Raw genomic sequence first — 15,019 nt, 5'->3', positions numbered from 1 at the left:
TATCGTCTATCCGACGTTGAAGCAGCTCTTGGGCATGTACCGCTGTGACCTCCCGTAGTTTATCTTGGAAAGTCTCAAGCGAGTCCGTGCGGTCTTCCAGAGTCGCCACTCTGTGCGAGGTCTGAGCAAGGTCTGCTTGGATAGCCGATACTTCCTGCTTTATTGATTCTCGTAGGGATTGTTCCAGATCAATAAAGTCCTTTTTAGACGGGAGGTCTGCTTTGGTGGGTAAGGTACGGAGATAAGACAAGACCTCTGACAGGGTTACTTCAGAACTTTGGGGGGGCTTAGGGTCTGGAGAGGCCTCCATTTGGAGCGGATCTCTTGGTGATCGACAGGTCTCCGAGGGTGGTAATGATTCCTCTGCGTGCAGATCTGAGACTGGGGTAAGGTATCTGAAGATATTTGTTTTTTGTTGATTTTCACCTTGGCTTTTAGGCACCGGCGTCTGGGAACTCCGTCTCGTTTTCCCCATATGTGGATGATGTACTAGGATCCCTAGATGTTGGCGTTCAGAAAGGATTAGTAGCTTGTCATTGTTGGTTCAGAAGTAGGCCGAAAAGGGGGTGGGAGGCAGTGTCAACACCACCCCATCGTGGGCGGGTGATTAGGGGGTCATGACTTGGCCGTGAAATGATTAAAGTCTCATTAGTGCGGTTAGAGGTCCGTTGTAACGGAGTGGGAGGTTATCTGAGCCTTGTGTGTGCTTTTCTCCGTCACACTGCAGGGGAATTTGTTAGGTTAGGAGAGTAACCTTGAGGAGGGGAGGCTTCCACCACGCTACCAAGTGCTCCGTGTTTCGGGGTTTCCTCAGAATTTAAGTCCCCCAATCTCCACCGGCCTCTTCTAATTTTATGTTACTGGGCTCTTGCAATTTAGCAGGTGAACCAGGTCTGAGGCTTCTGGTCAAAAAGTTATAGAAACTGTTCTATAGGCTGTTGGTGAGTATAAAGATGTAATTTTACTGATCGGCCACAAGATAGAGCCTATTGCCTGTGTTGGTTGCAGATATACTAAAGCAGTGGATGCAATATTACAGGGCAAGGTTTGTGAAAGCAATGATCAGAGATGGTGGGTTTGCGTGAGTACTCCTTGTATTGCAAGTTCTGCTAGAGCCAGGTCCCCAGGGAGAAATGGCAAGTGTCAGTATCTATACCGGGTGTGGGCAGCTCCAGGTACCAGAGAGACACTGGAGGGAGGGGGGAGGGAAGGGGAAATACAGGGGAAATACAGGCGTACAGGAGGGGGGAAGTGCACTTGCGAGGTCGTGCACAGTATAGGGGTTGCAGCCACTTCAGGGGAGTCCCTTAGGAAACGCTGTGCCCCCCTGCTGAATAAAGTGGCCAGGCCTCCTCACCCCTCCACTCTGTCAGGCGGCGAGGTCACCTCTGTGTTCTTGACGGCAGCCGTGGCTCCTTGTCCCCCTCTCTCTTCTGCCTCAGATCTTAGCCCGACCAGCCCTGGGTGCTAGTCGGGGGCTTGTGGGAAGATTGGGTGGGTCCGCGGGCGCCGTCTGTCCACCGCGCGCCACGTCCGCTCCACGTCTCCACGTCTCCGTCCCCCGGCGTCTGGTGCTAAATTGAGGCCCCGGCTTCCGCGATTCGCAGGCCGCAACCTGCAGGAGGGCTAAGCGCTTGTTCGCGCTGTGGGCGCTTGGGTTCAGGGGGGTCTGGGGGACCCTCTGGGGAGCTATGCACCAGGCCCAACACTGCCAAGATCTGACGAGATTGGGCTTATCCAGTGTGGTATGGCTGTAGGCGAAATTCAATCACATTGTTTGCCCTCTTCTACTTCTATCTACAAGAAATCTAATGGATATGTTTCCAAACTGAATTGTTGTAGAGAAAAAATCATGTGTTGGTAAAGTAAAAAGACCTACAGGACCTAGTATTAGCTGGTGGTAAAAAAAAAAAACTACTGACCAGGCACAACAATGTTTAGCTGCCACAAACAGTTGGAATTGGGCCTAAACAGTGTAGTAAAGAATTAGATGAGGGCTATAGAGTATGTTTGACCTCTTCCAATTCTCTCTAGTAGTAATCCCAAAAAAAGTTTTTAATTTGAATAGCTGGGGAAATAAAAGCATTTGCCAGTAATGTCAAAAAACCTACAGCACCTGGTGTTCCCATGTGGTCTCCCACCCAAGTACTAACCAGGCCCAACACTGCTTAGCTTCCAAGATCAGACGAGATTGGGCTTATCCAGTGTGGTATGGCTGTAGGTGAAAATTGATCTAATAAATACATTTCCAAACTGCATTGTTGTAGAGAAAAAATTATGTGCTGGTAATTTAAAAAGACCTACAGGACCTAGTATTAGCAGATGGTCAAAAAACTACTGACCAGACACAACACTGTTTAGCTGCCACAAACAGTTGGAATTGGGCCTAAACAGTGTAGTAAAGAATTAGATGAGGACTATAGAGTCTGTTTGACCTCTTTCAATTCGCTCTAGTAGTAATCCCCCCAAAAAAATTCTATTTGAATAGCTGGGGAAATAAAAGCATTTGCCAGTAATGTCAAAAAACCTACAGCACCTGGTGTTCCCATGTGGTCTCCCACCCAAGTACTAACCAGGCCCAACACTGCTTAGCTGCCAAGATCTGAGTTATCCAGTGTAGTATGGCTGTAGGTGAAATTCAATCACATTGTTTGCCCTCTTCTACTTCTATCTACAAGTAATCTAATGGATAAGTTTCCAAACTGTATTGTTGTAGAGAAAAAATCATGTATTGGTAATGTAAAAAGACCTACAGGACCTAGTATTAGCAGGTGGTCAAAAAAAACTACTGACCAGGCACAACACTGTAAAGCTGCCACAAACAGTTGGAATTGGACCTAAACAGTGTACTAAAGAATTAGATGAGGGCTATAGAGTATGTTTGACCTCTTCTAATTCTCTCTAGTAGTAATCCCTAAAATAGTTTTCAATTTGAATAGCTGGGGAAATAAAAGCATTTGCTAGTAATGTCAAAAAACCTACAGCACCTGGGGTTCCCATGTGGTCTCCCACCCAAGTACTAACCAGGCCCACCACTGCTTAGCTTCCAAGATCAGACGAGATTGGGCTTATCCAGTGTGGTATGACTGTAGGTGAATATTGATAACATTGTTTGCCCTTTTCTACTTCTATCTACAAGTAATCTAATAAATACATTTCCAAACTGCATTGTTGTAGAGAAAAAATTATGTGCTGGTAATTTAAAAAGACCTACAGGACCTAGTATTAGCAGATGGTCAAAAAACTACTGACCAGACACAACACTGTTTAGCTGCCACAAACAGTTGGAATTGGGCCTAAACTGTGTAGTAAAGAATTAGATGAGGACTATAGAGTCTGTTTGACCTCTTTCAATTCGCTCTAGTAGTAATCCCCAAAAAAAAATTCTATTTGAATAGCTGGGGAAATAAAAGCATTTGCCAGTAATGTCAAAAAACCTACAGCACCTGGTGTTCCCATGTGGTCTCCCACCCAAGTACTAACCAGGCCCAACACTGCTTAGCTGCCAAGATCTGACGAGATTGGGGTTATCCAGTGTAGTATGGCTGTAGGTGAAATTCAATCACATTGTTTGCCCTCTTCTACTTCTATCTACAAGAAATCTAATGGATACGTTTCCAAACTGTATTGTTGTAGAGAAAAAATCATGTGTTGGTAAAGTAAAAAGACCTACAGGACCTAGTATTAGCTGGTGGTAAAAAAAAAAACTATTGACCAGGCACAACAATGTTTAGCTGCCACAAACAGTTGGAATTGGGCCTAAACAGTGTAGTAAAGAATTAGATGAGGGCTATAGAGTCTGTTTGACCTCTTCCAATTCTCTCTAGTAGTAATCCCCAAAAAAGTTTTTAATTTGAATAGCTGGGGAAATAAAAGCATTTGCCAGTAATGTCAAAAAACCTACAGCACCTGGTGTTCCCATGTGGTCTCCCACCCAAGTACTAACCAGACCCAACACTGCTTAGCTGCCAAGATCAGACGAGATTGGGCTTATCCAGTGTGGTATGGCTGTAGGTGAAAATCAATCACATTGTTTGCCCTCTTCTTCTTCTCTCTACAAGTAATCTAATGGATACGTTTCCAAACTGTATTGTTGTAGAGAAAAAATCATGTGTTGGTAATGTTATAAGACCTACAGGACCTAGTATTAGCAGGTGGTCAAAAACAACTACTGACCAGGCACAACACTATAAAGCTGCCACAAACAGTGGGAATTGGGCCTAAACAGTGTAGTAAAGAATTAGATGATGGGTATAGAGTATGTTTGACCTCTTCAATTCTCTCTAGTAGTAATCCCTAAAAAAGTTTTGGTACTCTTTACTTAGAAGGGCGCCCACGATTTTGATCGTGGGGATCGTTAGTAAAAAATCTCGGGCATCTCGGGGATTGAATGCACTAAAAAATCGGGTGCGATCAACCGACGAGATGCCCGAGATTTCCCATAGGGAACAATGTTAAATGTCTCAATTGACCCAATTTTCCTGTTCAATGCCTCAATTGACCCGATTTTTCCATAGGAAACAATGTTAAATGGGCCACAGAGGCCAAATAGGCACCCTGAAGTGTATAATGGCCACCCGAATTGTTAACGCCACCCAACGATCAACGTCAACCCGATGCGTGGCGAGCGCAGCGAGCCCGCGAGGGGCGGCGGTACGCGTCCTACGACCTTTTCATACCCCCACTATCCACGTCGGCGTGGAGTTGAGAATAGAAAGTGTGGCGAGCGCAGCGAGCCACCGAGCCCGAAGCGTGGCGAGCGCAGCGAGCCCCGCGAGGGTACGCGGACAGCTGTGAAGCCCGCGAGGGGACGCGGATACCTGTGAAGGTATCCGCGTCCCCTCGCGGGGCTCGCTGCGCTCGCCACGCTTCGGGCTCGGTGGCTCGCTGCGCTCGCCACACTTTCTATTCTCAACTCCACGCCGACGTGGATAGTGGGGGTATGAAAAGGTCGTAGGACGCGTACCGCCGCCCCACGCGGGCTCGCTGCGCTCGCCACGCTTCGGGTTGACGTTGATCGTGGGGTGGCGTTAACAATTCGGGTGGTCATTATTCACTTCAGGGGGCCTATTTGGCCTCTGTGGCCCATTTAACATTGTTTCCTATGGAAAAATTGGGTCAATTGAGGCATTGAACAGGAAAATCGGGTCAATTGAGACATTTAACATTGTTCCCTATGGGAAATCTCGGGCATCTCGTCGGTTGATCGCACCCGATTTTTTAGTGCATTCAATCCCCGAGATGCCCGAGATGGGCGCCCTTCTAAGTAAAGAGTACCAAAGTTTTCAATTTGAATAGCTGGGGAAATAAAAGCATTTGCCAGTAATGTCAAAAAACGTACAGCACCTGGTGTTTCCATGTGGTCTCCCACCCAAGTACTAACCAGGCCCAACACTGTTTAGCTACCAAGATCAGATGAGATTGTGCTTATCCAGTGTGGTATGGCTGTAGGTGAAATCCAATAACATTGTTTGCCCTATTCTACTTCTATCTACAAGTAATCTAATGAATACGTTTCCAAACTGCATTGTTGTAGAGAAAAAAATCATGTGCTGGTAATTTAAAAAGACCTACAGGACCTAGTTTTAGCAGATGGTCAAAAAACTACTGACCAGACACAACACTGTTTAGCTGCCACAAACAGTTGGAATTGGGCCTAAACAGTGTAGTAAAGAATTAGATGAGGGCTATAGAGTCTGTTTGACCTCTTTCAATTTTCTCTAGTAGTAATCCCAAAAAAAGTTTTCAATTTGAATAGCTGGGGAAATAAAAGCATGTGCCAGTAATGTCAAAAAACCTACAGCACCTGGTGTTCCCATGTGGTCTCCCACCCAAGTACTAACCAGGCCCAACACTGCTTAGCTGCCAAGATCTGATGAGATTGGGCTTATCCAGTGTGGTATGGCTGTAGGTGAAAATCAATCACATTGTTTGCCCTCTTCTTCTTCTATCTACAAGTATTCTAATGGATACGTTTCCAAACTGTATTGTTGTAGAGAAAAAATCATGTGTTGGTAATGTAAAAAGACCTACAGGACCTAGTATTAGCAGGTGGTCAAAAAAATACTGACCAGGCACAACACTGTAAAGCTGCCACAAACAGTTGGAATTGGGCCTAAACAGTGTAGTGAAGAATTAGATGAGGGCTATAGAGTATGTTTGACCTCTTACAATTCTCTCTAGTAGTAATCCCTAAAAAAGTTTTCAATTTGAATAGCTGGGGAAATAAAAGAATTTGCCAGTAATGTCAAAAAACCTACACCACCTGGTGTTCCTATGTGGTCTCCCACCCAAGTACTAACCAGGCCCAACACTGCTTAGCTTCCAAGATCAGACGAGATTGGGCTTATCCAGTGTGGTATTGCTGTAGGTGAAAATCAATCACATTGTTTGCCCTCTTCTTCTTCTATCTACAAGTATTCTAATGGATACGTTTCCAAACTGTATTGTTGTAGAGAAAAAATCATGTGTTGGTAATGTAAAAAGACCTACAGGACCTAGTATTAGCAGATGGTCAAAAAACTACTGACCAGACACTACACTGTTTAGCTGCCACAAACAGTTGGAATTGGGCCTAAAAAGTGTAGTAAAGAATTAGATGAGGGCTATAGAGTCTGTTTGACTTCTTTCAATTCTCTCTAGTAGTAATCCCCAAAAAAGTTTTCAATTTAAATAGCTGGGGAAATAAAAGCATTTGCCAGCAATGTCAAAAAACCTACAGCGCCTGGTGTTCCCATGTGGTCTCCCACCCAAGTACTAACCAGGCCCAACACTGCTTAGCTGCCAAGATCTGACGAGATTTGGCTTATCCAGTGTGGTATGGCTGTAGGTGAAAATCAATCACATTGTTTGCCCTCTTCTACTTCTATCTACAAGTAATCTAATTGATACGTTTCCAAACTGTATTGTTGTAGAGAAAAAACCATGTGTTGGTAACGTAAAAAGACTTACAGGACCTAGTATTAGCAGGTGGTAAAAAAAAAACTAATGACCAGGAACAACACCGTAAAGCTGCCACAAACAGTTGTAATTGGGCCTATACAGTGTAGTAAAGAATTAGATGAGGACTATAGAGAATGTTTGACCTCTTCCAATTCTCTCTAGTAGTAATCCCTAAAAAAGTTTTCAATTTGAATAGCTGGGGAAATAAAAGCATTTGCCAGTAATGTCAAAAAACCTACAGCACATGGTGTTCCCATGTGGTCTCCTACCCAAGTACTAACCAGGCCCAACACTGCTTAGTTTCCAAGATCAGACGAGATTGGGCTTATCCAGTGTGGTATGGCTGTAGGTAAAAACAGTCAACATTGTTTGCCCTTTTCTAGTTCTATCTACAAGTAATCTAATGAATACGTTTCCAAACTGTATTGTTGTAGAGAAAAAATCATGTGCTGGTAATTTAAAAAGACCTACAGGACCTAGTATTAGCAGATGGTCAAAAAACTACTGACCAGACACAACACTGTTTAGCTGCCACAAACAGTTGGAATTGGGCCTAAACAGTGTAGTAAAGAATTAGATGAGGACTATAGAGTCGGTTTGACCTCTTTCAATTCGCTCTAGTAGTAATCCCAAAAAAAAGTTTTCAATTTGAATAGCTGGGGAAATAAAAGCATTTGCCAGTAATGTCAAAAAACTTACAGCACCTGGTGTTCCCATGTGGTCTCCCACCCAAGTACTAACCAGGCCCAACACTGCTTAGCTGCCAAGATCTGAGGAGATTGGGCTTATCCAGTGTGGTATGGCTGTAGGTGAAATTCAATCACATTGCTTGCCCTCTTCTACTTCTATCTACAAGTAATCTAATGGATACGTTTCCAAACTGTATTGTTGTAGAGAAAAAATAATGTGTTGGTAATGTAAAAAGACCTACAGGACCTAGTATTAGCTGGTGGTAAAAAAAAAACTACTGACCAGGCACAACACTGTTTAGCTGCCACAAACAGTTGGAATTGGCCCTAAACAGTGTAGTAAAGAATTAGATGAGGGCTATAGAGTATGTTTGACCTCTTCCAATTCTCTCTAGTAGCAATCCCCAAAAAAAATTTCAATTTAAATAGCTGGGGAAATAAAAGCATTTGCCAGTAATGTAAAAAAACATACAGCACCTGGTGTTCCCATGTGGTCTCCCACCCAAGTACTAACCAGGCCCAACACTGCTTAGCTGCCAAGATCTGACGAGATTGGGCTTATCCAGTGTGGTATGGCTGTAGGTGAAAATCAATCACATTGTTTGCCCACTTCTACTTCTATCTACAAGTAATCTAATGGATACGTTTCCAAACTGTATTGTTGTAGATAAAAAATCATGTGTTGGTAATGTAAAAAGACTTAAAGGACCTAGTATTAGCAGGTGGTCAAAAAAAACTACTGACCAGACACAACACTGTAAAGCTGCCACAAACAGTTGGAATTGGGCCTAAACAGTGTAGTAAAGAATTAGATTAGGGCTATAGAGTCTGTTTGACCTCTTTCAATTTGCTCTAGTAGTAATCCCCCAAAAAGTTTTCAATTTAAATAGCTGGGGAAATAAAAGCATTTGCCAGTAATGTCAAAAAACCTACAGAACCTGATGTTCCCATGTGGTCTCCCACCCAAGTACTAACCAGGCCCAACACTGATAAGCTTCCAAGATCAGACGAGATCGGGCTTATCCAGTGTGGTATGGCTGTAGGTGAAAATCAATCACATTGTTTGCCCTCTTCTACTTCTATATACAAGTAATCTAATGGATACGTTTCCAAACTGTATTGTTGTAGAGAAAAAATCATGTGTTGGTAATGTAAAAAGACCTACAGGACCTAGTATTAGCAGGTGGTCAAAAAAAAAACTACTGACCAGGAACAACACTGTAAAGCTGCCACAAACAGTTGGAATTGGGCCTAAACAGTGTAGTAAAGAATTAGATGAGGGCTATAGAGTATGTTTGACCTCTTCCAATTCTCTCTAGTAGTAATCCCTAAAAAAGTTTTCAATTTGAATAGCTGGGGAAATAAAAGCATTTGCCAGTAATGTCAAAAAACCTACAGCACCTTGTGTTCCCATGTGGTCTCCCACCCAAGTACTAACCAGGCCCAACACTGCTTAGCTTCCAAGATCAGACGAGATTGGGCTTATCTAGTGTTGTATGGCTGTAGGTAAAAACTGATAACATTGTTTGCCCTTTTCTACTTCTATCTACAAGTAATCTAATGAATACCTTTCCAAACTGCATTGTTGTAGAGAAAAAATTATGTGCTGGTAATTTAAAAAGACCTACAGGACCTAGTATTAGCAGATGGTCAAAAAAATACTGACCAGACACAACACTGTTTAGCTGCCACAAACAGTTGGAATTGGGCCTAAACAGTGTAGTAAAGAATTAGATGAGGGCTATAGAGTCTGTTTGACCTCTAACAATTCTCTCTAGTAGTAATCCCTAAAGAAGTTTTCAATTTGAATAGCTAGGGAAATAAAAGCATTTGCCAGTAATGTCAAAAAACCTACAGCACCTGGTGTTCCCATGTGGTCTCCCACCCAAGTACTAACCAGGCCCAACACTGCTTAACTGCCAAGATCTGACGAGATTGGGCTTATCCAGTCTGGTATGGCTGTAGGTGAAAATCAATCACATTGTTTGCCCTCTTCTACGTCTATCTACAAGTAATCTAATGGATACGTTTCCAAACTGTATTGTTGTAGAGAAAAAATCATGTGTTGGTAATGTAAAAAGACCTACAGGACCTAGTATTAGCCGATGGTCAAAAAACTACTGACCAGACACAACACTGTTTAGCTGCCACAAACAGTTGGAATTGGGCCTAAACAGTGTAGTAAAGAATTAGATGAGGACTATAGAGTCTGTTTGACCTCTTTCAATTTGCTCTAGTAGTAATCCCCAAAAAAAATTTCAATTTAAATAGCTGGGGAAATAAAAGCATTTGCCAGTAATGTAAAAAAAACATACAGCACCTGGTGTTCCCATGTGGTCTCCCACCCAAGTACTAACCAGGCCCAACACTGCTTAGCTGCCAAGATCTGACGAGATTGGGCTTATCCAGTGTGGTATGGTTGTAGGTGAAAATCAATCACATTGTTTGCCCACTTCTACTTCTATCTACAAGTAATCTAATGGATACGTTTCCAAACTGTATTGTTGTAGATAAAAAATCATGTGTTGGTAATGTAAAAAGACCTAAAGGACCTAGTATTAGCAGGTGGTCAAAAAAAACTACTGACCAGACACAACACTGTAAAGCTGCCACAAACAGTTGGAATTGGGCCTAAACAGTGTAGTAAAGAATTAGATTAGGGCTATAGAGTCTGTTTGACCTCTTTCAATTTGCTCTAGTAGTAATCCCCCAAAAAGTTTTCAATTTAAATAGCTGGGGAAATAAAAGCATTTGCCAGTAATGTCAAAAAACCTACAGAACCTGATGTTCCCATGTGGTCTCCCACCCAAGTACTATCCAGGCCCAACACTGATAAGCTTCCAAGATCAGACGAGATCGGGCTTATCCAGTGTGGTATGGCTGTAGGTGAAAATCAATCACATTGTTTGCCCTCTTCTACTTCTATATACAAGTAATCTAATGGATACGTTTCCAAACTGTATTGTTGTAGAGAAAAAATCATGTGTTGGTAATGTAAAAAGACCTACAGGACCTAGTATTAGCAGGTGGTCAAAAAAAAAACTACTGACCAGGAACAACACTGTAAAGCTGCCACAAACAGTTGGAATTGGGCCTAAACAGTGTAGTAAAGAATTAGATGAGGGCTATAGAGTATGTTTGACCTCTTCCAATTCTCTCTAGTAGTAATCCCTAAAAAAGTTTTCAATTTGAATAGCTGGGGAAATAAAAGCATTTGCCAGTAATGTCAAAAAACCTACAGCACCTTGTGTTCCCATGTGGTCTCCCACCCAAGTACTAACCAGGCCCAACACTGCTTAGCTTCCAAGATCTGACGAGATTGGGCTTATCCAGTGTGGTATGGCTGTAGGTGAAAATCAATCACATTGTTTGCCCTCTTCTACGTCTATCTACAAGTAATCTAATGGATACGTTTCCAAACTGTATTGTTGTAGAGAAAAAATCATGTGTTGGTAATGTAAAAAGACCTACAGGACCTAGTATTAGCCGATGGTCAAAAAACTACTGACCAGACACAACAATGTTTAGCTGCCACAAACAGTTGGTATTGGGCCTAAACAGTGTAGTAAAGAATTAGATGAGGGCCATAGAGTCTGTTTGACTTCTTTCAATTCTCTCTAGTAGTATACCCCCAAAAAAGTTTTCAATTTAAATAGCTGGGGAAATAAAAGCATTTGCCAGTAATGTCAAAAAACCTACAGCACCTGGTGTTCCCATGTGGTCTCCCACCCAAGTACTAACCAGGCCCAACACTGCTTAGCTGCCAAGATCTGATGAGATTGGGCTTATCCATTGTGGTATGGCCGTAGGTGAAAACCGTTAACAGTGTTTGCCCTTTTCTACTTCTATCTACAAGTAATCTAATGAATACGTTTCCAAACTGCATTGTTGTAGAGAAAAAATCATGTGCTGGTAATTTAAAAAGACCTACAGGACCTAGTATTAGCAGATGGTCAAAAAACTACTGACCATACTGACCAGACACAACACTGTTTAGCTGCCACAAACAGTTGGAATTGGGCCTAAACAGTGTAGTAAAGAATTAGATGAGGACTATAGAGTCGGTTTGACCTCTTTCAATTCGCTCTAGTAGTAATCCCCAAAAAAAAATTCAATTTGAATAGCTGGGGAAATAAAAGCATTTGCCAGTAATGTCAAAAAACCTACAGCACCTGGTGTTCCCATGTGGTCTCCCACCCAAGTACTAACCAGGCCCAACACTGCTTAGCTTCCAAGATCAGACGAGATTGGGCTTATCTAGTGTGGTATGGCTGTAGGTAAAAACTGACAACATTGTTTGCCCTTTTCTACTTCTATCTACAAGTAATCTAATGAATACCTTTCCAAACTGCATTGTTGTAGAGAAAAAATTATGTGCTGGTAATTTAAAAAGACCTACAGGACCTAGTATTAGCAGATGGTCAAAAAACTACTGACCAGACACAACACTGTTTAGCTGCCACAAACAGTTGGAATTGGGCCTAAACAGTGTAGTAAAGAATTATATGAGGACTATAGAGTCGGTTTGACCTCTTTCAATTCGCTCTAGTAGTAATCCCCAAAAAAGTTTTCAATTTGAATAGCTGGGGAAATAAAAGCATTTGCCAGTAATGTCAAAAAACCTACAGCACCTGGTGTTCCCATGTGGTCTCCCACCCAAGTACTAACCAGGCCCAACACTTCTTAGTTGCCAAGATCTGATGAGATTGGGTTTATCCAGTGTGGTATGGCTGTAGGTGAAAATCAATCACATTGTTTGCCCTCTTCTACTTCTATATACAAGTAATCTAATGGATACGTTTCCAAACTGTATTGTTGTAGAGAAAAAATCATGTGTTGGTAATGTAAAAAGACCTACAGGACCTAGTATTAGCAGGTGGTCAAAAAAAAAACTACTGACCAGGAACAACACTGTAAAGCTGCCACAAACAGTTGGAATTGGGCCTAAACAGTGTAGTAAAGAATTAGATGAGGGCTATAGAGTATGTTTGACCTCTTCCAATTCTCTCTAGTAGTAATCCCTAAAAAAGTTTTCAATTTGAATAGCTGGGGAAATAAAAGCATTTGCCAGTAACGTCAAAAAACCTACAGCACCTGGTGTTCCCATGTGGTTTCCCACCCAAGTCCTAACCAGGCCCAACACTGCTTAGCTTCCAAGATCTGACGAGATTGTGCTTATCCAGTGTGGTATGGCTGTAGGTGAATATCAATCACATTGTTTGCCCTCTTCTATTCTATCTACAAGTAATCTAATGAATACGTTTCCAAACTGCATTGTTGTAGAGAAAAAATCATGTGCTGGAAATTTAAAAAGACCTACAGGACCTAGTATTAGCAGATGGTCAAAAAACTACTGACCAGACACAACACTGTTTAGCTGCCACAAACAGTTGGAATTGGGCCTAAACAGTGTAGTAAAGAATTAGATGAGGACTATAGAGTCTGTTTGACCTCTTTCAATTTGCTCTAGTAGTAATCCCCCCAAAAAATTTCAATTTAAATAGCTGGGGAAATAAAAGCATTTGCCAGTAATGTAAAAAAACCTACAGCACCTGGTGTTCCCATGTGGTCTCCCACCCAAGTACTAACCAGGCCCAACACTGCTTAGCTGCCAAGATCTGACGAGATTGGGCTTATCCAGTGTGGTATGGCTGTAGGTGAAAATCAATCACATTGTTTGCCCACTTCTACTTCTATCTACAAGTAATCTAATGGATACGTTTCCAAACTGTATTGTTGTAGAGAAAAAATCATGTGTTGGTAATGTAAAAAGACCTACAGGACCTAGTATTAGCAGGTGGTCAAAAAAAACTACTGACCAGGCACAACACTGTAAAGCTGCCACAAACAGTTGGAATTGGGCCTAAACAGTGTAGTAAAGAATTAGATGAGGGCTATAGAGTATGTTTGACCTCTTACAATTCTCTCTAGTAGTAATCCCTAAAAAAGTTTTCAATTTGAATAGCTGGGGAAATAAAAGCATTTGCCAGTAACGTCAAAAAACTTACAGCACCTGGTGTTCCCATGTGGTCTCCCACCCAAGTCCTAACCAGGCCCAACACTGCTTAGCTTCCAAGATCTGACGAGATTGTGCTTATCCAGTGTGGTATGGCTGTAGGTGAAAATCAATCACATTGTTTGCCCTCTTCTATTCTATCTACAAGTAATCTAATGAATAAGTTTCCAAACTGCATTGTTGTAGAGAAAAAATCATGTGCTGGAAATTTAAAAAGACCTACAGGACCTAGTATTAGCAGATGGTCAAAAAACTACGGTACTTGTGAGTTATCTGGGCTGCCGATTTTTTGATTGTATGCCTTAAGTTAAGGCATACAATCAGATGCGATGCGATGCGATATCGCATCGCATCGCATCGCATCGCATGCGACCATCGGATGCGATGACCCGGTTTTTCCATAGGAATCAATGTTAAAATGGACTGAGTCCATTTTAACATGGAATTCAATGGGAAAAAGGGGTCCTTTTCATACCCCTACTATCCAAGTGGGCATGGAGTTGGATATAAACCTGTGGCGAGCGTAGCAAACCACCGAGCCCGAAGCGTGGCGAGCGGCCGGTATTCTGTGTCCCCTCGCGGGGCTCGCTACGCTCGCCACGCTTCGGGCTCGGTGGCTCGCTACGCTCGCCACAGGTTTATATCCAACTCCATGCCCACTTGGATAGTAGGGGTATGAAAAGGACCCCTTTTTCCCATTGAATTCCATGTTAAAATGGACTCAATCCATTTTAACATTGATTCCTATGGAAAAATCGGGTCATCGCATCGCATCGCATCCGATGGTCGCATGCGATGAGATGCGATGTGGCCGATCCGACCCGATTTAGAAATCGGCAGCCCGGATAACTCACAAGTACCAAAACTACTGACCAGACACAACACTGTTTAGCTGCCACAAACAGTTGGAATTGGGCCTAAACAGTGTAGTAAAGAATTAGATGAGGACTATAGAGTCTGTTTGACCTCTTTCAATTTGCTCTAGTAGTAATCCCCCAAAAAAATTTCAATTTAAATAGCTGGGGAAATAAAAGCATTTGCCAGTAATGTAAAAAAACCTACAGCACCTGGTGTTTCCATGTGGTCTCCCACCCAAGTACTAACCAGGCCCAACACTGCTTAGCTGCCAAGATCTGACGAGATTGGGCTTATCCAGTGTGGTATGGTTGTAGGTGAAAATCAATCACATTGTTTGCCCACTTCTACTTCTATCTACAAGTAATCTAATGGATACGTTTCCAAACTGTATTGTTGTAGATAAAAAATCATGTGTTGGTAATGTAAAAAGACCTAAAGGACCTAGTATTAGCAGGTGGTCAAAAAAACTACTGACCAGACACAACACTGTAAAGCTGCCACAAACAGTTGGAAT

General features: G+C 42.4%; 18 non-coding genes and 7 pseudogenes across 18 annotated transcripts; all 25 read right to left on the bottom strand.

Moving 5' to 3' along the window:
* Positions 1 to 2,104: 2,104 nt before the first annotated feature.
* LOC146076923 (5S ribosomal RNA) lies at positions 2,105 to 2,223 on the bottom strand. The gene has a single exon (XR_014474308.1). It is a non-coding gene; the product is annotated as a 5S ribosomal RNA (ribosomal RNA).
* Positions 2,224 to 2,524: 301 nt separating this feature from the next.
* Positions 2,525 to 2,633, bottom strand: LOC146076128 (5S ribosomal RNA; annotated as a pseudogene).
* A 342-nt stretch (positions 2,634 to 2,975) lies between these two features.
* On the bottom strand, positions 2,976 to 3,094 carry LOC146076687 (5S ribosomal RNA). The gene has a single exon (XR_014474086.1). It is a non-coding gene; the product is annotated as a 5S ribosomal RNA (ribosomal RNA).
* A 340-nt stretch (positions 3,095 to 3,434) lies between these two features.
* Positions 3,435 to 3,553, bottom strand: LOC146076904 (5S ribosomal RNA). The gene has a single exon (XR_014474290.1). It is a non-coding gene; the product is annotated as a 5S ribosomal RNA (ribosomal RNA).
* Positions 3,554 to 3,897: 344 nt separating this feature from the next.
* LOC146076895 (5S ribosomal RNA) lies at positions 3,898 to 4,016 on the bottom strand. Its single transcript, XR_014474282.1, has one exon. It is a non-coding gene; the product is annotated as a 5S ribosomal RNA (ribosomal RNA).
* A 1,318-nt stretch (positions 4,017 to 5,334) lies between these two features.
* Positions 5,335 to 5,453, bottom strand: LOC146077170 (5S ribosomal RNA; annotated as a pseudogene).
* A 341-nt stretch (positions 5,454 to 5,794) lies between these two features.
* Positions 5,795 to 5,913, bottom strand: LOC146077039 (5S ribosomal RNA). Its single transcript, XR_014474419.1, has one exon. It is a non-coding gene; the product is annotated as a 5S ribosomal RNA (ribosomal RNA).
* A 340-nt stretch (positions 5,914 to 6,253) lies between these two features.
* Positions 6,254 to 6,372, bottom strand: LOC146077057 (5S ribosomal RNA). Its single transcript, XR_014474435.1, has one exon. It is a non-coding gene; the product is annotated as a 5S ribosomal RNA (ribosomal RNA).
* Positions 6,373 to 6,712: 340 nt separating this feature from the next.
* Positions 6,713 to 6,831, bottom strand: LOC146077009 (5S ribosomal RNA). Its single transcript, XR_014474390.1, has one exon. It is a non-coding gene; the product is annotated as a 5S ribosomal RNA (ribosomal RNA).
* Positions 6,832 to 7,174: 343 nt separating this feature from the next.
* On the bottom strand, positions 7,175 to 7,293 carry LOC146077061 (5S ribosomal RNA). Its single transcript, XR_014474439.1, has one exon. It is a non-coding gene; the product is annotated as a 5S ribosomal RNA (ribosomal RNA).
* A 341-nt stretch (positions 7,294 to 7,634) lies between these two features.
* Positions 7,635 to 7,753, bottom strand: LOC146076983 (5S ribosomal RNA). Its single transcript, XR_014474366.1, has one exon. It is a non-coding gene; the product is annotated as a 5S ribosomal RNA (ribosomal RNA).
* A 343-nt stretch (positions 7,754 to 8,096) lies between these two features.
* Positions 8,097 to 8,215, bottom strand: LOC146076698 (5S ribosomal RNA). The gene has a single exon (XR_014474097.1). It is a non-coding gene; the product is annotated as a 5S ribosomal RNA (ribosomal RNA).
* A 342-nt stretch (positions 8,216 to 8,557) lies between these two features.
* LOC146077201 (5S ribosomal RNA) lies at positions 8,558 to 8,676 on the bottom strand (annotated as a pseudogene).
* Positions 8,677 to 9,020: 344 nt separating this feature from the next.
* On the bottom strand, positions 9,021 to 9,139 carry LOC146077186 (5S ribosomal RNA; annotated as a pseudogene).
* A 340-nt stretch (positions 9,140 to 9,479) lies between these two features.
* LOC146076835 (5S ribosomal RNA) lies at positions 9,480 to 9,598 on the bottom strand. Its single transcript, XR_014474229.1, has one exon. It is a non-coding gene; the product is annotated as a 5S ribosomal RNA (ribosomal RNA).
* A 341-nt stretch (positions 9,599 to 9,939) lies between these two features.
* LOC146077014 (5S ribosomal RNA) lies at positions 9,940 to 10,058 on the bottom strand. The gene has a single exon (XR_014474395.1). It is a non-coding gene; the product is annotated as a 5S ribosomal RNA (ribosomal RNA).
* Positions 10,059 to 10,400: 342 nt separating this feature from the next.
* Positions 10,401 to 10,519, bottom strand: LOC146077209 (5S ribosomal RNA; annotated as a pseudogene).
* Positions 10,520 to 10,863: 344 nt separating this feature from the next.
* On the bottom strand, positions 10,864 to 10,982 carry LOC146076917 (5S ribosomal RNA). Its single transcript, XR_014474302.1, has one exon. It is a non-coding gene; the product is annotated as a 5S ribosomal RNA (ribosomal RNA).
* Positions 10,983 to 11,323: 341 nt separating this feature from the next.
* Positions 11,324 to 11,442, bottom strand: LOC146076352 (5S ribosomal RNA). The gene has a single exon (XR_014473753.1). It is a non-coding gene; the product is annotated as a 5S ribosomal RNA (ribosomal RNA).
* A 349-nt stretch (positions 11,443 to 11,791) lies between these two features.
* Positions 11,792 to 11,910, bottom strand: LOC146076475 (5S ribosomal RNA). Its single transcript, XR_014473875.1, has one exon. It is a non-coding gene; the product is annotated as a 5S ribosomal RNA (ribosomal RNA).
* Positions 11,911 to 12,250: 340 nt separating this feature from the next.
* On the bottom strand, positions 12,251 to 12,369 carry LOC146076442 (5S ribosomal RNA). Its single transcript, XR_014473842.1, has one exon. It is a non-coding gene; the product is annotated as a 5S ribosomal RNA (ribosomal RNA).
* A 344-nt stretch (positions 12,370 to 12,713) lies between these two features.
* On the bottom strand, positions 12,714 to 12,832 carry LOC146077129 (5S ribosomal RNA; annotated as a pseudogene).
* A 339-nt stretch (positions 12,833 to 13,171) lies between these two features.
* On the bottom strand, positions 13,172 to 13,290 carry LOC146077237 (5S ribosomal RNA). Its single transcript, XR_014474481.1, has one exon. It is a non-coding gene; the product is annotated as a 5S ribosomal RNA (ribosomal RNA).
* Positions 13,291 to 13,632: 342 nt separating this feature from the next.
* Positions 13,633 to 13,751, bottom strand: LOC146077161 (5S ribosomal RNA; annotated as a pseudogene).
* A 951-nt stretch (positions 13,752 to 14,702) lies between these two features.
* LOC146077036 (5S ribosomal RNA) lies at positions 14,703 to 14,821 on the bottom strand. Its single transcript, XR_014474416.1, has one exon. It is a non-coding gene; the product is annotated as a 5S ribosomal RNA (ribosomal RNA).
* Positions 14,822 to 15,019: the final 198 nt, after the last annotated feature.

The sequence above is a fragment of the Crinia signifera genome, chromosome 4 (assembly GCF_055691185.1).
Source record: "Crinia signifera chromosome 4, ASM5569118v1, whole genome shotgun sequence".
Lineage (NCBI taxonomy): Eukaryota > Metazoa > Chordata > Amphibia > Anura > Myobatrachidae > Crinia > Crinia signifera.
The sequence above is the reverse complement of the archived record's forward strand: the minus strand, read 5'-3'. Positions and strand labels throughout refer to the sequence as shown.